Consider the following 22,456-nt stretch of genomic DNA (forward strand, 5'->3'; position numbering starts at 1 on the left):
TACTTGCTGGTACTTGGAGGCAATTTGATGTGGGAGGTGTGGTGCGGTGAGACAGAGTCAAGGCGGTGGGGCCTGAGGCCTGGCCCAAGAGTGAGGAAAGCCCCAAGGTTTGATCAATTTAGGTGCAGAGCTAAATTGGGGAGGATTTTGTGCGGCTGAATTGGGGTGGCAGTGCTCGGCCCCAGGAGCGTATTGAAGCAACAAGGCCCAGGTCCAAGAGCAAGGAATGACCTGAGGTTTAGACGATTTAAGCAGTGAGCCAGATTGAAAAGATCAGGGTGTTGGGTCTGGAGAGGAGGGACGGGCCAGTTCAATTCACTTCTTCTCGAGTTTCACTCGCCTCTGAACTGGGCTGAGGCTGTGTCCTGCAACTAATGGGCTTCAGATTCGACTGTGGAATCTCTTTAATGAACTTCAGTTCTGAATGCAATTTGCTTACTTTTATTGCTTACACAATTTGTTTTTTTTCTCTGCACATTTGGTGTTGGGTGTTTGACCATCTTCTTTTAAGTTAATGCGTTCTGTTGGGTTTCTTTGTTCTGTGGCTGCTGTAAGGAGAAAATCTCAAGGTTGTGTATAGTAAACATACTTTGATAATAAATGTACTTTGAACTTTAGTCTATTCTCTCTGAATCTCTCATACATCAATGTTCAAAGTCCCCTTCTAACACTAAACTGGACAAATCTCATTCAGCTTTGATGATACTGTTCTTGGTCACAGGAACAAACATTAAATGTCTGCTTTACTGATTCACTGACACCGGCTCATCTTGAAGTGGAGCTTGCCTGCAGGTAACTTAAGGTCAACCTGTGACTGTGCCAATACAAACTTGTTGTATCTGTGCATAGCTACGTATTGATTAAATAATAGCATACACAGAGAAAATGGGTTTAACTGGTATATTCACATTGCACTGAGAGTGAGAGAGAGAGAGAGAGAGCAGAAAAAAGATCAGAACATAGTGTGTGTGTGTGTGTGTGTGTGTGTGTGTGTGTGAGTGTGTGTGGGGGGAGGGATTTCATTACTCTAAAAGAAATAGATCCATACATTACATTTCCTCCCCTTTAGGTTAATACAACATAAACTGTATATGTACAAAACATTCAATTTCACTTTCATAAACCCATATTCCAAATAGCCATGCTTTCACAATAACAGTCCATAACTAAGTTCACAGTTCTAAAGGTTCAGTTTTGGATGGTGCTCTGTTTCTTTCAGGATAGCACCTCTGGACCTGTGGAATGGCATCAGGTTTGGCAGGTGTCTTGTCAACGATAAAGTTCTCTTTGCGCCTCTGGACCTGTGGAGTGGCATCAGGTTTGGTGTGTGTCTTGTCTAAGACAACATTCTCGGTTTCCAGTATCGCAATGTTGTCAGTGACATCATCACCGAGAGATAAGAGCAGAGACTGTAATGTGCCTGTCTTGTTGGATCCGGTCACCCCAGGTGTGTGCTTTGGTTGAATGTCCAGTCTCCGGTCCACAGGTTATCTCCAACATCCACTCTGTACATCATAGTCCAGTCCTTGAAAAAAAACTGTAAATAACAAAGATTGACAAACAACCAATGTGGAAAAGAAGACAAATCATGCAAGTAATCAAAAATAATAAGTATTACTGATAACATGAATTGTAGAGTGCTTGAAAGTAAGTCTATAGTTGAGGTGAGTCAAGTTATTGACGCTGTTGTGCTCAGTGACTTGTAGCACAGATGCTGGTGTGAATTCTTCCAAACGGGGTATTGCTGGAAGGCAAGGACGTTTTTACTGATCAATGCAGCATGGTCGGGTGGCGGAGTGAAGCTACGCCTCTACCAAAGAGGTATAAGGCACTGCTTCCCTCTGCAGGTTACCCTTGGGCAAGGTGTAACACGTGCTTAACACCCCCCTCCCCCCCGATCAGGGTCACGTGAAGCCACGGGAGCAGGTGGTGGATGGTCACATGAGCAGCCGGTGCACGTCACAAGTCCTGGTTATGTGATCACTGATACCAGGCAGACAGTCACTGAAGAGTATTGATAATGGCTGTGTGACCCGTCTTGTAAAGACACTGCCCAGAGGAAGGCAATGGCAAACCACTTCAGCAGAAACATTTGCCAAGAACCATCATGTTCATGATCGCCCAAGTCATATGACATGGCACATAATAACGATGATATGCAGTGAGGTTAAAGTATGACTCCTAACTCCTGTCAGTCTCTGCATGGTCTCGAATTTCCTTCCGCTCCTAATTCTTACAAATGCCTCCCATCTGGCATTCCCATTTTTTTCTTGCAGGCCAGTCTAGACAGGAAATTATGATAAGAAGAGAAGAGCTTTTATTGAGAACATGTTCAGGGTAATGTAACTGGCAAGGTTACTTGATGGTTTTACATTCAGTTCCTTCTGACAGAAATCTCAGCTTGACATGTCATATGGCAAAATGCATTTGCTTCCAGCAACCATTGACATCTGCTTGCATGTGGCACCTCTCCTGCCAAGTGAAGAAGACTCAGATTACATTGCTACCAAGGAGATCAAAACGAAGAACCCTCAGAGTTGTATACTGCATGCAAACTTTGATAATAAATGTACTTTGAACCTTGATAGTGCTCCCCTACCTAATCGAATGAATTATCAGTTGAAAGGCTGAAGTGGTAGAGGATTTGGTGGGGGAGGCTGAATTTGGAGGCTCTGAGAACCAATGTGCAGAGATCTGCACTGGTGCTGGTGGTGTTCATTGCCTTTGACAGCACTGCATTGAGGTCAGGTTCCCGTACTAATATCTTCTTAGGATTTTAATCCACACTAAAGAAACCATGGATAGGAGTAAAGCTACCAGTTTATCGGTACATTGTCATGCAGATCCATAAAGCCAGAAGGATAGCTTTGTAACATTGCCTTTGGCCCCAGAAGAAAGCCTCATGTCTCGAGATGCCAGCTCCCCTGTTGAAGCCCCTCCCCACATGTTGACTGCACAAGGTGAGCTGAAATAGACTCTGCTGAGGTACAGGAACAAACAGTCAAAGATCACGGTTGATTACATTTATTTTGTGTCAAGTGGCCTTCGTGAACAATCAGCACCAATCAGGCTCTGCGAAAGTAGGACCATTTTCTAGGGTTCTGATGAAGGGTATCATCCTAAAACATCAACTGTTAATTTTCCTCCATTGATGCTACCTGACTCTCTGAGTTCTTCATATTGTGTGTGTTGACCCACTTCCTAGGGTATCATAATAAATACAAACTAAGCTGCACTAGATTTTCAATGCATTTCCTAATACAATTCAATATTCAGAGAAAGAAGAGTAGCAGTATTCAAATTTTCACATGCAAGATAAAGACATTTCAGCTTGTATCATTGTTGATGTCCCAACATCTCGATGCAGCTCTATATAGAAGGCAACACAGTGGCTATAATTTATTAGGAGTTTGAGGAGATTTAATTTGTTACCTAAAACATTTAAAAGCTTTTAAAGATGTACTGTGTCAACATTCTGACAGGCTGCTCCACTATCTGGAATGGGGGCGGGGGGCTACTGCACATAATCAAAAGAAGCTACAGAAAGTTGTAAAATCAGTCAGCTCCATCACAGGTACTAGCCTCCTATTTTCCAAGACATCTTCAAGGGGAGTTGCATCAGAAAGGTGGCATCCATTATTAAGGACCCCATCACCCAGAACATGCCCTCTTCTCATCTTCTCATTGTTACCGTCAGGAAGGAGGAACAGAAGCCTGAAGTTACATCCTTAGTGATTCAGGAACAGCTTCTTCCGCTCTGCATTCTGATTCCTAAATGGATATTGAACCCATGAACATCGGCCCGAAAAGTCGACAGTGCTTCTCCCTATAGACGCTGCCTGGCCTGCTGCATTCCACCAGCATTTTGTGTGTGTTGTTGTTTGAATTTCCAACATCTGCAGATTTCCTCGTGTTTGCTCACTTTTTAAATATTATTTCTGCTCTTGCACTATTTTCAATTTAACTTTGATATACATGAATATATAGTTACTGTAATTCATTAATTTATTTTTTACTATATTTATTATGTATTGCATTGTACTGAGGCTGCTAAGTTAACAAATTTCATGATATATGCCGGTGATATTAAACCTGATTCTGATGTGATGTATATTGGATGCTGCCCTGGCACAGTTGAGCTAATGAAATTCAAGAAATGATTTCAGAGGTAGCTGGAGCTTTGATGTGTGGTAATATATTATTCAAAATTTATTCAAATTCAAAGCAAATTCATTATCAAAGCACATACAGTATATGTTTCTGTACACTATCTTGATTATCATATCTTATTTTTTTTGCAGTCATTTGCAGGAAAAAGGAAATACCACAGAATTTTATGTAAAACTATACATAAACAAACAATGACTGACAAATAACCTATCTGCAAAAGACAAAATGTGCAAACAAAACAATACTGAGAACCAGTTGCAAAGAGTCTTTGAAAGTCTGTAGATCAAAGAATCAGTTCGGAATTGTGGTGAATTAAGTCACCCATGCCAGTTCAAGAGGGTAATAAATAATTCTGGACCTGTTGGTGTGGGACCTAAGGTCTAAACTTCTAAATATAATTCTTTTGAACTACTCTCACTGCAATCTGCAGCCTTTAATTTCCCTTTGAGTAAGATTACTCTGAACCTTCTTAACAAACTAGTGATTTCAAACTAGTCTGAAGGACTGGGAGGACTTTCCTCTCAGGCATGCAGGTTTGGCACCTTATATCGCTTTGGCTGAAAGAGAGGGTGGAGGGTAGACCAAGTGAGAATGTAACTCCCTCTATCTAGCACCCTGTTAGCAAATGTAGAGTGACTGGAGAAGAAGTTTGAGGGCCTAAGTGCAAGATTGCTGTGTCAAAGAGAAATGAGGAATTGCTGTGTTCTATGTTTCACAAAGACATGGCTCACTCTGGACTTGCTGGATACATTCGTAAGACCTGAGGGCTTCTGAATACACAAGATGGACTAGACCTCTGAGTCAGTGAGGGCAAAAGGTGGAGATCTGTGCTTCATGAGAAACTACCTGTGGTGCTCGAGTGCAGCAGCCTTGTTGCACTCCTGTTCCACCAACCCAGGACATCTATTAATTTCCAACCATTTTACTTACCAAGAGAGTTCCATGATCCTATCCACAGTTTACCTACCGCCAAAGGCTGACGTCAATCTGGCATTCGAGATATTGAGCATTGCCATCAGCAGACAAGAAACAGCCTACCCCAGTGCCTTTCAAATCAAGCTTGTTTGAAGAAATTTATGCCCAGTTATCATTAACCTATAACCTGTGGCACCAGGGGTCCCTACATACTCGAACACTGCTATACTACAATTAGGACTGCATTTTGGGAAATCTGATCACTTGGCTGTCATCCTCCTCAGAGAATAACTATGCTATTCTTTAATTAACTCTGCCTTTTCATGTGGCCAATCTTCCTCAATATTCCATTCTTTATGGTCCTCTTCTTTGCCTTTCACTTTCTTCCTATTTTCTGGATACAGAACCCGGACCCTCCAAGCTGCATTATGTCAGCTTACAAAGAGTCCTTCACGTCTGGAGGCTTTGCACTGTACAGAAAGGGTGTGGGAATACTCCCCTGGTATAAAACATGCCTGGTTCTCAGTAGGTATCATACAGGACAAGGTGGAGAGATGGGACTGTTCATCAGGGAGGTGCAGCCCTGCAAGCAAATTGAACTAATCTCTCTGCCTGATCAGGTGCCTGCATTGCAAAGATGTACTGTTGCTCCCTTTTGTAAAAATCATACTCCATTGGCTTGATGACCAACATAATAACTAATGCTGCTTGTCTCACACATGGCCAGGAATGAGATCATGCACAGAGTTGAGAACTACCATGATCTTCAGCAGGAATGTCTGTGCCTGTGTGTAGGTGTTTGGCTGTAATCCCTATACAAGGGTGGTTCAGTGCTGCCTACTTATTGAAGTGCATTGTTGTCACACGCTGTGAGACATTCACAACCTGGAAAACCTCCCTGCCATACTCTTTTAGCCTGTAAGAGTCTGTGCTGGCAAGCTTATTGTTAGCTTTACTGCCTTTTCCTATACTTCAGGTCGGGAAGAGGCAGATTGGAACTGCAGCCAAAAGTTAGTACTCCAACAGCCACTTAGGTTTGAAATATTTTTCCAACGCCAGCCAAAACAGGGCTCCAGAAAATGTCAAGCAGGCATAAATGACTATCCCAAGACTTCTGTTTTGCGGGTGGAGATTCCTATAAATAGCCCTGTTTCAACTTGCTGTTTAAATTTTCCTTCCATGACTTTCTGGGTAGACTTAAAAGTCAACAGATACCAGTCAGAAAGCATTCTGTATTTTGAATTCATCCTGGCCCAGACCCAGAACGGGCAAGTGAAATCCTGCATGATCCATTTTAGACAGTAATGCAGTCCACATGTAAAACCTCCCCTCCATCTTTTCCATAAAGCGGATAAATGGTTGAAAGTGTGGAAACAAAAGGGAGATGATGAGACTTGTACAAATTTTTAAGGGAAAGACCAATAAAGTTATGAGGGACTGTTAATCTTCTTCCAGTATCTTGCCAAGTTTCAAAGCCAAATTTAAAGTCACTGCTGAGTTTATTGTCACCTGCAAGTCTAAGTACATGTTTGCACAGGTGCAATGAAAAACTTGCAGTGGCATTGCAGGCACATAACATCATGAAAGCAGCATTCACAAAAAAAATTATACATATATTATAAACGGTTTCTGCCCAAAAACACAGTTAGAACAAAAGTCCAGAGTTCATTTCAGTGCAAAGTGATCATAGTATTAACTGATATATGAATGGTTGGAATTAATTTGGAAAACGTGTAGCTCAGGTGGTTGACGATTGGGTTGAGTTGTTCTCTGATCTTGGTAATTTACTTGCAAACGTTCATCACTGTACGAGGAGATGCCATCAGTGCGCTGTAAATTGTGATGTATCCTCTGAACGCTTGGCCTTTGTATACTTATCAACCAGCTGATTGATTGTCATTATGGAAACTCAATTGTGATGTAGCGAGGAAGTCTCATCACCAATTGGTTGTGCGACAAACTTCGTGCACGTAGACCCCAATCCTATTTATGAGCCGAAGTTCCAGACCACAACGCACCAAGTTTGCCACACAACCAATCAGCAATGAGACTTCTTCCCTACATCACAAATGAGCTTCACTAATGATGACCAATCAGCGATTGATAAGTATATAAAGCCCAAGCATTCGGTACACACACCACAATTAACAGTGCACTGATGATGTCTCCTCATATGGTGACGAAATGTTTGCAAGTAAATTGCCAAGACCGGAGAACAACTCAACCCAAGTATATGAATTGTTCTTTATTTAATGTACCGAAGTGAACAGCTCTGATTTGACCACATCCCAAAAAGGGGAAAAATTGTCAAAATATGTTAATAAAAATTAAATGTATTTTTAAAAAATGAGTAGCCGGTTTGTCATGCTATGTATAAAGTGAAAAAGCATGGTTACATTCATTACCCACTTATGCAGTATGGAATTTTTATGTGTCTCCTTGCTTGAAGGTCACCATTTTGCTGTGAATATTGATCAGCTTACAATGACACGGCTCAGTGAGTGGATTTATCCTGTGTATCTATCAGCTGGATTTGCAACTGTCAATGATGTGAAGCTCACCAGAGATGACTGCATGGATTATATTACAACTTCCTTGAATCTGAGAGTGTGAAATACTTTGGCAAACATAAATGGACTTCCAATTTCCATTGTTCTTGGAAACATCCTTGCGCGTCGCCATCACTGACAAAAATGCTGAGCAATTTACTTTACCACACCTGCAAAGTTCACCAAACAATAGCTCAGCTATCGCTGCTAAATAGAAGCAGTCCTGAACTGCAGCAAATGCAGAAGTTCTGAAATTAGTAACAGATCAGGAAAGCTGTCCATCAAGGGTAAAGCCCTCCCCACCACTGAGCCCATCTACTTGAAAAGCTGTTGCAGGAAGTGGTCTCTTCTCACTGTTGCCATCAGGTAGAAGGCACAAGAGCCTCAGGACTCACAGCACCAGGTTCAGGAACAGTTATTACCCTTCAACAATCAGGCTTGAACTAGTGAGGATAACCAATCAACTTCACGTCCCATCACAGAACTGTTCCCACAATCTATGGACTCACTTTCAAGGACTCTTCATCTCTGGTTTTTGAGGAGACATGACAGAGGTATACAAGATATTAAGATGAAAAGATAGAGTGGATAGCCAGTGCCTCTTCCCCAGGGCACCACTGCTCAATACAAGAGGTCATGGCTTTAAGGTAAGGGAGGTTCAAGGAGGATATTAGAGGAAGGTTTTTCACTCAGAGAGTGGTTGGTGCGTGGAATGCACTGCCTGAGTCAGTGGTGGAGGCAGATACACCAGTGAAGTTTAAGACACTACTAGACAGGTTAATGGAGGAATTTAAGGTGGGTGGGGGGTATATAGGAGCCAGGGTTTGAGGGTCGGCACAACATTGTGGGCCAAAGGGCCTGTAATGTGCTGTACTATTATATGTTCTATGTTCTATATTTAGTGCTTATTTATTTATCATCACTTCTTTTTCTATTTGCACATTAGTTGTTTGTCCAGCCTGTTGGGTGCAGTCCTTCACTGATTCTTCTATGGTTCTTGGATTTACTGAGTATGCCCACAAGAAAATGATTATCAGGGTTGTATGTAGTGATACATATGTGCTTTGCTGATAAATTTACTTTGAACTTTGATCATCCAGTCCTGGACAGTACCTTTTCCCAGCAGAAGTGTTTGAACATTCGCAGGTGACTTGTTAGTTACCATGGGCTCCCATTGTAAATATGTAATTATAAGTGTGAGGTTATCCACTTTGGGAGTAAGAACAGGAAGGCAGATTATTATCTGAATGGTGTAGAGTTAGGTAAGGGAGAAATACAAAGAGATCTAGGAGTACTTGTTCATCAGTCACTGAAGGTGAATGAGCAAGTGCAGCAGGCAGTGAAGAAGGCTAATGAAATGTTGGCCTTTATTACAAAGGGAATTGAGTACAAGAGCAAGGAAATTCTTTTGCATTTGTACAGGGTTCTGGTGAGACCACACCTGGAGTATTGTGTACAATTTTGGTCTCCAGGGTTAAGGAAGGACATCCTGGCTGTAGAGGAAGTGCAGCGTAGATTCACAAGGTTAATTCCTGGGATGTCCGGACTGTCTTACGCAGAGAGATTAGAGAGACTGGGCTTGTACACGCTGGAATTAAGGAGATTGAGAGGGGATCTGATTGCAACATATAAGATTATTAAGGGATCGGACAAGATAGAGGCAGGAAATATGTTCCAGATGCTGGGAGAGTCCAGTACCAGAGGGCATGGTTTGAGAATAAGGGGTAGGTCATTTAGGACAGAGTTAAGGAAAAACTTCTTCTCCCAGAGAGTTGTGGGTGTCTGGAATGCACTGCCTCGGAAGGCAGTGGAGGCCAATTCTCCGGATGCTTTCAAGAAGGAGCTAGATAGGTATCTTATGGATAGGGGAATCAAGGGATATGGGGAGAAGGCAGGAACCGGGTATTGATAGTAGATGATCAGCCATGATCTCAGAATGGCGGTGCAGGCTCGAAGGGCTGAATGGTCTACTTCTGCACCTATTGTCTATTGTAATTCATTTGAGTAATTTGTCAGTCTCAAATATTGAAGAAAAGAGCAGGGAATGTAACCTTAAGTTCTTACCCATACAGTGGAACTAGTGAACTTGTGTGAGTATTTCCTCCACTTTCTTATCATGCCAGCCTGCAATATCCTACCGTTAGCTCCGCAGTGAGCAGGATGTATCAGAGGAATTCTGCCAGTCACAGAAGATGAGAACATTTGGCTGCCTGTGGCTGAGGCCAAGATCCACAGTGGAGTTCATGCACGAGCAGGCAAGACTAATCAAATAGGTGTGGATGGAGCTGCTCATAGTTGGCTGATTTAACACATAGCTCTGAGGGAAATGCCAACACCTTAAGATATTAAAACTTTGAACTTTATCCTTTCCATCGTTGCTGTCTGACCTGCTGAGTTCCTCCAGCAATCTGTGTTTGCTATTCTTGGTTTCAAAACTGAATGCTGAAGAAGCTTGAGGTTGGCATGTTTTGTGGTTAATTGCATTCAAATTTTGCAAAGCAGACCCAAGAAAGGCATTGAATTCTTCATCAATTTCAATTTGAATTCAATCACCTTTTAAGGAATGTATTCTGGGCCCCTACTGAGACCTAACCAATGCTTCAGGTGACACCTCGCTGCCATAGAATTGTGATGAATGTGCCATATTCCATGTTGGACATTGTAAGGCAATGCAAATTGATCTAACCTTGAGGCACTGTCTACATACTGATGATAACAAAACTTGTATGATTTGATCCTCGACCATAGATCGTGATTCTGATAAGGATGCAATTTGTAAGTTGCAGATCTGGTAACAATATCTTGTAATAAATTTGCAGAAAGTATTAAAAAAAACTCGTGTTTGTAAGTAAAAGTAGCAATTAATTGACAAGCCTGGCAATTGGTTTCAATGTGCATCTTTGCCACACTAGCAAAAGATAAATAATTCAAAGTAAATTTGATTATCAGAGTGGATATATGTCACCTCACATCTGAAATTCACTTTCCTGTGGGCGTACTCAGTAAATCTATAGAACAGTTACCGCAACATGATCATTAAAAGATCAAGCAGAGTGTAGAAGACAACAAACTGTGCAAATGCAAATATAAATAACCAGAACATGAAATAACAAGATAAAGAGTCCTTAAAGTGAGATCATTGGTTGTGGGAACATCTCAATGGATGAGTGTATAGCCCCTTTTGTTCAAGAGCCTGATGGTTGACGGGTGGTAACTGTTCTTAAACCTGGTGGTGCATGTCCTGAGGCTCTTGTACCTTCTATACAACTCTATACATCCTCTTAGAAATGAATATTCTTCCTCTCAATGAATGTGTCATCCACATCTAGTTGATCAGATACTGACTGAAGGAAAAGACTGTGAACATCTTGCTCACAGGTTGCCTGACCATCTCTAGTCTACCATTTGTGTTGCATACACAGAATTACAATGCAGAAACTTGCCATTCAGTGCAATTATGTGGCAAGTAAGCTACTATCCACTGTATTTCATTTACCTTGTCAGTGACAGTTTCTGCTCATTCCCCTTTCAGGCATTTACATTACTTTCCCTTAAATACACTGTTATACTTGCTTTAACTACTTGTTGTAGCTCACTGCGCAATCCTAACATTCATTGGGCAAAGAAGCTTGACTCAGATTCCCTGCTGGATTTATTATTGGCGACCTTATATTGAAAGTCTCTTGATTAAGACGCCAGCACAACAGGAAACATCATTTTTGTACACCTTGTTAAGCTGTTATATTATCTTAATAGCTTTTGACTATTGGTCTTCTAGAATGTAAAATACCCCAGCTTGTTTGGATTTCCCTGATAAAAAAAATCTAATTTCCTGTGAATCATTTGCATGGCAATGCATTGAAGGTCATGTTTGACAAATCTTATTGAATTTTTTGAAGAGGTTACTAGGAAAGTTGACGAGGGTAAAGCAGTGGATGTTGTCTATATGGACTTCAGTAAGGCCTTTGACAAGGTTCCACACGGAAGGTTAGTTAGGAAGGTTCAATCGTTAGGTATTAATATTGAAGTAGTAAAATGGATTCAACAATGGCTGGATGGGAGATGCCAGAGGGTAGTGGTGGATAACTGTCAGATTGGACGCCGGTGACTAGTGGTGTGCCTCTGGGATCTGTACAGGGTCCAGTGTTGTTTGTCATATACATTAATGATTTGGATGATGGGGTGGTAAATTAGATAAATAAGTATGCAGATGATACTAAGACAGGTGGCATTGTGGATAATGAAGTAGGTTTTCAAAGCTGGCAGAGAGATTTAAGCGAGTTAGAAGAATGGGCTGAAAGATGGCAGCTGGAGTTTAATGCTGATAAGTGTGAGGTGCTACATTTTGGTAGGACTAATCAAAATAGGACATACATGATAAATGGTAGGGCACTGAGGAATGCAGTAGAACAGTGTGATCTAGGAATAATGGTGGTGCAGAAAGCTTTTGGTATGCTGGCCTTTATAAATCAGAGCATTGAGTATAGGAGTTGGGATGCAATGTTAAAATTGTTCAAGGCATTGGTGAGGCCAAATTTTGGAGTATTGTGTACAGTTCTGGTCACTGAATTATAGGAAAGATGTCAACAAAATAGAGAGAGTACAGAGGAGATTTACTAGAATGTTACCTGGGTTTCAGCACCTAAGTTACAGAGAAAGGTTGAACAAATTAGGTCTTTATTCTTTGGAGCGTAGAAGGTTGAGGGGGACTTGATGGAGGTATTTAAAATTATGAGGGGGATAGATAGAGTTGACGTGGATAGGCTTTTGTTCCATTGAGAGTAGGGGAGATTCAAATAAGAAGACATGAGTTGAGATTTAAGGGGCAAAAGTTTAGGGGTAACACGAGGGGGAACTTCTTTACTCAGAGAGTGGTAGCTGTGTGGAACGAGCTTCCAGTAGAAGTGGTAGAGGCAAGTTCGATTTTGTCATTTAAAAAAAATTGGATAGGTATATGGACAGGAAAGGGATGGAGGGTTATGGGCTGAGGGCAGGTCGGTGGGACTAGGTGAGAGTAAGCGTTCGGCATGGACTAGAAGGGCCGAGATGGCCTGTTTCCATGCTGTAATTGTTATGTGGTTATTTTAATACCTCTTGACGAAGAGTTTCAGCCCAAAACATTGACTATCTATTCATTTCCATAGATGCTGCCTGACCTGCTGGGTTCTTTCAGCATTTTGTGTGTATAACACTTTATTCTTTCTCTTACACGAGAGCCAGACTGTGTACAGTTGTCTATGAAGTCTGAGCTAGTTTCTATTCCGATTTAACACAATTTTGTTCCTTTTCAATTTGATCTATTTAGAAATGAGCCTGGTTTTCTTTTGTTACGTCTTTGTTAATCTGTGTTGCTACTCCCAGTAAATTGTTTTTGTATTATATACCCTTTAATTCATTTGTACTACTGCCTGTTTAGACTCTTATTAGACTGCAAGTAGTGCCAAAGCCAAATACCTTGCAGAAAAAGCCAAGAAGTTGTTCTAAAATCTGATGATGTTAGGGTGGTTTGTATCCAGAAATAAACATTAAAATGGCATTTGCATCAGAATTTCCTGACATGTCGCTCTGCAGCAATTAAGGAAAGACAGCAAGCCATTGAAAGCACAACCTCTGAAGCACCCAGACAGCAGCGACAAGCATTATAGCTTCTGGGCTTGAGGCTGAGACTGCAAGTGAGAAGGGGGCAGCTCTCACATTCATTCAAAGGGGACTTTCAAGCCCATGGTCACCACTGCAGAAAGAGGCCCCTCATGCACTGGGAAATGGTGAGGGAGGGTGGATGGTTGCAGAGAGAGGGTCTGTCCATCCCGATGTAAGAAAATCTTGGCAGAGGTGGCTATTGCAGTGTCCGAGAGGAATCGTGCTTTGCACGCAATGCAAAAATGTACAAAAAGAAATTTCATGTCCTCATAAGATTTGTCAATGAGGGAATATTAACAAATAAACTTTACGCAGAGGTCGGAATATTCATGCCAGCTGCCATTCATCGGAAGCACAGTATATTGGTAGCAAGTCATTTAAGTAATTGGACCAGGGATTTATTTATTTCAGTGTTATAATCAGTGGATGAGCAATGCAGAATCCGAAGAGTTTTAAGGTGTTATTTGGGGTCCCTCACTTAATAATTTGTATGTTTCTAATGAAAGCAGTATGGAGGGGATCACTTGGCTTACATCTTGGTCTATGATTTTGAAGGTTCTTGAGAGAAAAGGATATCACCGAAGAGTCTTTTATAGCCTGCGTGAATGTTACTTACCTTCTGCTGAGTTATGAGATTTTAAAAATTTCTTCATTTTACTTATGTGTGCCAGAAGTTATTACCCAAAGGCCAGTGTTTGCAAATCAGTTTGTTACCATATGAGGCATGCTTGATGCCTCTGGACCTGTACTCGCTGGAGTTTATAGGAATGAGAGGGGATCTCATTGAAACCTAGTGAATATTGAAAGGTCGAGGTAGAGTGGTTGTGGAGAGGATGCTTTCTTTAGTGGGAGCATCTAGGACTAGTGGGCACAGCATCAGAATAGAAATGAGGAGGGATTTCTTGCAGAATCTGTCACAGGCAGTTGTGGAGCTCAAGTCTTTGGATGTATTTAAAATGGTGATTGAAAGGTTCTTGATTAGTAAGGGCATCAAAAGTTACAGGGAGTAGGTAAGGAAATGGGATTGAGAGGGAAAATACATCAGCCGTGAAGGAATGGGAGAGCAGACTTGATGGGCTGAATGGCCCAATTCTGCTTTTCAGTCTTGTGATCTTATGGTTATGATGGAGAAATATCTGGATTGGGGAGAGCTGTGCAGCCAAAAAAGGAAAGAGGGGTGAGAGGTGCTGGGAGAGAACAGCTTCTATCACACAGCCAGCATGTGGTGATGAGAGAGACCATCGGCCCCAGGCAGTCCATCAACACAGGGACCAGGTGCTGTCATTCCTAGGCAGTGATCCACTCTCACCAAACCAGGCAGGATGTAGCCCCAAGTCCATATCTCACCACTGTGGCTGTGCCGCGCTAGGTGAGGCCTGCCCAGCAGCAGACCTTAGGCTGCTCTCCACGCCAGAATGAGGGACAATCCATTGTTGGATTCATGCCAGATTCCCTGCCCAGCCATGGTGTCTGCAGTACGTATAATACGACAATGACTACTTTCAGTGCAGATTCCTTTCAAGCACTTATTCCTGGAAGTGCTTTCCGAGTGTTAAGTGAAGTACCAATGAAGTACCTACTGCAAGTTCCTGCCGTTAACAAACAGACATTATTTCTTTTCTGCAACTTTGTGTAAGTAATTCTGACATGATTTTTTTTGTAATTTATCCTTCAGTTTAGGGAAAGACTTTTGGCCAGCCAAAGGCCAGAATCACATTTCTGTTCTCCAGCCATCAGGCACCTTTCTTTTCCTCGATGACATTTTTACACACGTGTGACACTGTCCATCTTGCCACTTCCTTAGTTTATTTAAAATATGTGGTTTCAAACCATCAAATCCAGGGTTTTTCTCCTTTCTAAACCTGATACACAAATCAATCAACTCTATTCATTCAATTTTAATTGTCCCATTTTGAGATGTAACAGCTTCAAAGTGCCAAGGGGATCATAGAGGCACCATGCAGCTTCTCCGGTGTCCTGACAATATTTATTTATTGAAATACAGTGTTGAGTAGGTTCTTCTGGCTCTTTGGGCCATGTCAGCCAACAATCCCCCTGATTTAAACCTAGCCTAATCATGGCACAATCTGCAGTGACCAACTAACCAACAAACCAGTATATCTTTGGATTGTGGGAGGAAACTGGAGCACCCAGAGGAAATCCACGTGGTCACGGGGAGAATGTACAAACTCCGTCCGGGCAGCAGCAGGACTGAGGGGAAGCAGAATCAGAATCAGAATCAGGTTTAACATCACCAGCATCAGTCATGAAATTTGTTAAATTTGTGGCAACAATAAAATGCAATATATGAAAATATAGAAAAAACTGAATTGTAGTAAATATATATATATATATAGGTAGATAGATAGATATATAGATAGATATAGATATGACTAATAGTTAAACTAAGTAATTAGTGCAAAAACAAAAATAAAAAAGTAGTGAGGTAGTGTTTATGGGTTCAATGTCCATTCAGAAATTCAGAAGAATCTTCTCCCCCTTGCTCCCTTGAACATCAGAATGTGTGTTTACTAATTTCACTGATAATCTGCAATGAAATATTTTTAGATACAGGGTGGCTGCATTTCTTCTAATGTTTGACCATATAAAATTATTCTACTTTTTGTTTCCTTCAAAGGATTTCTACTAGACAAATCTTCCCTGGTAGATTACATTGAGTTTATCTGAAACTCTGTACATACCTAATTAGCACTTGCAATAATGCTTTGCAATGTTTGCCAGCTTTAATGGCATTATTAAAGATCTGTTCAATAGCCTGATCAACAATCTTTCTAAATCTTTTTATTAATATTAATAATATGGACAGAATACAGATGATATATTGATAAAGAAATTACCAACATACACATTCCATTACATATGAAAAAAAAACATACATAATAGTTACAATATAAATGAGTTTACCAAGACATAGGCCATAAGATATATGTATGGACATAGTAAATCTAAATATTTCATAATGTATAATATAAAAAAAACAGAAAAAAGAAAGAAAAATAAACAAAAAAAAAAATTATATAATGCAGAACTAACTAATCTAATCTAATAACTATAGCTAATAAGTAATATAAAAGAAAAAAAAACAAACAAAAGAGAAGGAAAAAAAAAAGTGGGCTGTTTATAATATCTCACAAAAATATGTATTCATCAATGCCGTCACTTCCGGTCCTCTCAAAATACATAAGCTAAAAGCTGGGAAATCAAATGTACTTGGCAAAGGGTCATATTACATCATATGAAAATGTTGAATAAATGGTCTCCATAACTTTTCAAATTTAATAGAAGTCTCAAAAGTACCACTTCTAATTTTTTCTAAATTTAAACATAACATAGTTTGAGAGAACCAATTAAATACAGTGGGAGGATCAATTTCTTTCCAATTCAACAATATAGATCTTCTAGCCATCAAAGTTAGAAATGCAATCATTCGACAGGCTGAAGAAGATAAATGCTGTGAATCTAACATTGGTAAACCAAAAATTGTGGTAATAGGATGAGGTTGTAAATCAATATTCAAAACCGCAGATATAATATCAAAAATATCTTTCCAATATTTCTCCAAAAATGAACACGACCAAAACATGTGAGTTAAAGACGCAATTTCAGAATGACATCTATCACAAATAGGATTTATATGAGAGTAAAAATGAGCTAATTTATCCTTGGACATATGGGCCCTATGTACAACCTTAAATTGTATTAGTGAATGTTTGGCACATAACGATGATGTATTAACTAATTGAAGAATTCTATCCCAATTCTCACTAGAAATACTAAAACTAAGCTCTCTTTCCCAATCCTGTTTAGTCTTATAAAGGGGCTCTTCATAATTATATTATAAAGTTTTGAAATAAGCCCTTTTTGAAAAGGGTCTAATTCAAATAAACTCTCCAAAGTATCTGAAGGCACAAAATTTGGAAACGTAGAGAGTACAGAATTTAAAAAATGTCTAATCTGTAAATATCTAAAAAAATGAAATCTCGGCAAGTTATATCTGTTGGATAATTGTTCAAAAGACATGAAACAATTATCTAAAAATAAATCAGAAAATCTTAGTAATCCCTTAGTAATCCATTGCCTTAGAACCTTTGGCAATTGCCATCAGACAATCACAGGATATTTTGGGTATTAATCGTGGGACAGATATTCATAAGTTATCTTTGTATGCAGATGATTTATTACTATTCATTTCTAACCCGGAGAAATCCATTCCAGCAGTTTTATCATTATTGGCTCAATTTAGTGAGTTTTCTGGGTATAAGTTAAATCTTAATAAAAGTGAATTGTTTCCATTAAATAAACAGGTCCCAATTTATGGAAATTTACCCTTTAAATTAGTTAATGACTCTTTTACTTATTTAGGGATCAAAATCACAAAGAACCATAAAGATTTGTTTGGATTTAATTTTTTACCCTTAATTGATCAGATTAAAGGTTTGTTTACTAGGTGGTCACCTTTGTCTCTATCTCTAATAGGCAGGATTAATGCTATTAAGATGGTTATTTTACCTAAGTTTTTATATATTTTTCAAGCGATACCAATTTTTATCCCGAAATCTTTTTTTACTAATGTTGACTCTAAAATTTCTTCATATATATGGCAGTATAAAAATCCCAGGTTAGGTAAAACATATTTACAGAAGACAAAAAAGGAAGGCGGGTTAGCATTACCTAATTTCAGATTTTACTATTGGGCAGCTAATATTAGATATTTGTTATGCTGGTTGAAAGATGGGGGTGGATCTTTTGGCCCTTGTTGGGTGAGTTTAGAAACTAAATCGGTATCAGCTTATGCTTTGGGTTCTATTTTAGGGACTTCTCTCCCTTTTGCTCTTTCTAAATTGCCGAAACGAATTGACAACCCGATAGTTAAACATACATTGCCTTTATGGTTTCAATTTCGGAGATTTTTTGGGTTGACTCAATTCGTTTTAAATAGTCCTATTGTATCTAATTGTTTTTTTCACCCTTCCATTATAGATCAAGCTTATTCAGCCTGATCAACAATCTTACGCAGAGCAGCAAGAAACAAATTCCAGGATTTAATTGATACTGGAGGCATTTGCTTTTCCCTGCGTCATCTGTTGCCTGGGCACTTCAAGGTGACACAAAATACGTTGGATAAAAGTCACTTAAATAACTCCACTGACATTTATTTAGGGTAACATTCTGATATATTTTCCTTCAAGTTCATGACAAAAAAACTTGTCCTAGGACTGATCTGATGCTATCGTGCAGAGCTGGTGTATAAATTCAAGAAACATTTATTTGCCTTTAGAATTTCTGGGGATTAAGTCACAATAAAAAAATAGAATTATATTTTATGTAGCAGAGTTTCATTAAAAGGGTAAATCTACTAATTTTAGTTTCAGTCCACGTTAGGAAATTATTTTTTCACTCTCAAAGATAGTGTTCATCCTTACTGCCTGACTTAATTTCGTTCCAGTAAGTCACACAAGTAAAATAATCCTTGTTTGCAAATAATCATTAAGATTCTTATACAGTATGTTCCAATGAATCTTGCTTATTTTCTCAATGCATGTATAAATAAGACCTTGAATCGTTAACACAAGGAACTTCATTGTCATTCTCTGTGGCAAATTTCCTTACATTAGTATTCATTCCAGTGATCTACACAACATTTACTGAGGAACGAACACTGTTTTTCTTGCATTAAACACCTCTTTCAGTGCGAATAGCGAGGGTATTGCCAATTAGGCATGCCACAACAATTCGGTATTCAGTCGTAACATAAAGAAGTCAGAGCAGAATCAATCCACACTTTTCCAGCAGAGCTAAATAGATTCAATAGACTTTTGTTCCTTTCTCCAATATAGAGGTCGTTAAAGATTAGTTTAAATTCATAAAAATCATAAATTATTTAAAAGCTGCTCTGAATTTTCATGTAGCAGGCCATTCGGTCCATGCTGGCTCCCTATTGAACAATCTACTGTATTCCATCTCATTCCCCTGGTTTTCCCTATAGCCTAGTAAATTATTTCCCCTCAAGTGCCTGTTAAGTTCCCTTTTGAAAGCGCCATTTGACTTCTTTTCCACCATTCTTACAGGCAGTGGGTTTAGTTTAATGCCGCTATCTGCATGAAGAAATTTCCCCTTGCATTCCTCCTTTATCACGTGTCCACAGATCCTCTGGCCAATGGGAACAGTCATGCATTATTTATCCCATTGAGAGCCATCATGATCAGATACTAAGCAGGGGTGTGCACTTCCCAATGATTTGAACCTCTGCTCTTGTCCCATGTTGCTCCATCGGTACGCTTGCTCAGAGTGGATATAGTAAAATCAGCCCAGATCTCAATGATCATATCTGACTGCTTTAAACCAATAAACATCAACAGCGTGTATATCCTTTCTTAAAAAGCATCACAGAATATTAGCGGAGCTGTGGCTGGTCAAGGAGATGTAGAACAGTTCACAGAGGATCCAAAACAGGCTCATACTGCTGAAAATAAGTGATTCAAACCAGACACAAGCAACCTTTGTGATCACACAGGTGGACAGTATTACCTTTCCAATGACCTACGAGGAGTTGCTCAAAGTTCAGAAGTTCAAAGTAAAGATATTATCACATGTATCATCATATACAGACTTGAGATCCGTTATCTTGTGGGCATACTCAGTAATTCCAATAACCATAATAGAATCAATAAAAGACTATAACAACAGGATCGATAACCAGTATGCAAAAGGCAACAAACTGCGCAAATGCGAAAAGAAATAATAATAATAATAAGCAATAAATATCGAGGTAAGGAGGTGAAGAGACCTTGAAAGTGAGTTGTAGGAACAGTTCAGTGATCAGGCAAGTAAAGTTGAGTGAAGTTATCTCCTTTGGTTAAAGAGCCTGATGGTTGAGGGGATAATGACTGTTCTGGAACCTGGTAGTGTGAGTCCTGAGGCTGGAGATCGTGACAGAGAGCACGGGAGAGAGCAACCTTCTGCAGGACAGAAAAGGAATGAACCACGTGGAATGTCCTCAACTGCATCAACACTTTAGTTAGGCAGTCTAGAGGCAACATAGTGAAATTGACTACACTGTTACACAGAACTGTGTAATGCTGAAAGGCAGAACATCTTTTGATTTGCACATTCCTTATGGAAGCGAAAGAAGCAGCAGATGCTGGAGGAACTCAATGGACCAGCCCGTATCTATTGAGGGAAATGGACAGACAATGTTCTGGGTTGAGACTCATCATCAGGACTGGAAAGAAAAAGGGGAGATTGCCAGAATGAAAAGGGCAGTGATGGTGTGGAACAAATGCTGGCAGGTTGTGGGTTTGTTTAGGTGAGGGGGGGATGATAGGCAAATGAGGGAGGGACAGTGGGAATGATTAGAAGCTGGGGGATGATAGGTGGAAGAAACAAAGACTGACAAAGATGGAATCTGATTGGAGAGGACAGTAGACCAAGAAATAGAGAAAGAGGTGAGGAGAGAAACCAAAAGGAGGAGTCTGTGTGGGAGGGGAGATGGGGCCAGAAAGATTGGAAACAAAAGTGGTGGGGCGGAGAGGGAGCAGAGGGGTGTGGTTACAGAAAGACAAAGAAATCTCTGTTCAGTTCAGAGACTATCAAGGCAAAATATGGGGTGTTGTTTCTCTAACTCAACTTGTCAGTAGAGGAGGCAGACACGTTGGTGTGGGAATGGGAAGCAGAATTAAAATGGCAGGAGATCCAGGAAGTTACAGAAGAATGAGTGAAGGTGAGGCATACAGTCATAGAACACCACAGCATCAAAACGGCCATGTTGACCCATTTGTCTGTGCCAAAGTGTTAATCTGCCTGGTGCCATCGACCTGCACCCGGACCATAGCTCTTCATACCACAGCCATCCATGTACCTATCCAAACATCTCTTAAACATTGAAATCAACCCCACATCCACCACTTCTGGTGGCAGCTCATTCCCCACACTCACCACCCTCTGAGTGAAGAAGTTCCCTTTCATTTTCCCCTTAAACATTTCACCTTTCACCATTACCTCATGACTCCTAGTTCTAGTGTCACTCAATCTCAGTGGAAAAAGACTGGTTACATTTACTCTATCAAAACATGTCATAATTTTGTATATCTCTATCAAATCTCCCCCCCCCCACCCCATTCTCCTACACTCTAGGGAATAAAGTCCTAACTTATTCAACCTTTCCCTATATCTCAAGTGCTCAGGTATTGACAGCATCCTTGTATGTTTTCTCTGCACTCTTTTGATCTTATTGATGTCTTTCCTGTAGATAGGTGACCAGAATTGCACATAATACTACAAATTAGGCCTCACCAGTGTCTTATGCAACTCCCCAACTCCTGGACTGGATATATTGATTTATCCAGACCAACGTTCCAAAGCTCTCTTTACAACCCTATCTACATGTGACGCTACCTTTAAGGGCTAATGGATCTACATTCTAAGATCACTTGGTTTTTCTGCACTCCTCAGTTCCCTACCTCTCACTGTGCAAGTCCTACTCTGGTTTGTCCTCCCAAAGTGCAACACTTCACACTGTCTGCATTCAATTCCATCTGACATTTTTCAGCCCATTTTTCTAGCTGATCCAGATCCCACTGCAAGCTTTGATAGCCTTCCTCTCTGTCCACTGCACCCCAAATCTTGGTGTCATCCACAAATTTCTGATTCAGTTTACTACATTATCATTCAGATTGTTGATATAGATGACAAACAACAATGGATTCTGGCTGCACACACTAGTCACAGGCCTCCAGTCAGAAAGCAACTGTCAACTATCAATCTCCGGTTTTGCCTGCAAAGCCGATGTCTAATCCAATTTACTACTTCATCCTGAATGCCAAGCGACTGAATCTTCATGACCAATCTCCCATGTGGCAGCTTGTCAAAGAACTTGGTGAAGTCCATGTAGACAACATCCACATCAATTTTCCTGGTAACTTCTGTAATGGATGGATCTATTTCTGTTAGAGCAATGTCTCCCTCCCCCCCACCCCCACTTAACACTACATATTGATCTGTTGTCTACACAAGCGCTGTTGTCTACGCATGCACGTTGCCCCTTCCTCACTCTCGCTGCAATGTGAATAAACCAGTTAAAACTATCTCCTGCTTCCATGCTTTTATTTAATTGATTTAATTTAGTTGTGCACCGACACAACAGATCAGTGGTGAGTATGAAC

This window comes from Hypanus sabinus, chromosome 22 (genome assembly GCF_030144855.1).
Source record: "Hypanus sabinus isolate sHypSab1 chromosome 22, sHypSab1.hap1, whole genome shotgun sequence".
Classification (NCBI taxonomy): domain Eukaryota; kingdom Metazoa; phylum Chordata; class Chondrichthyes; order Myliobatiformes; family Dasyatidae; genus Hypanus; species Hypanus sabinus.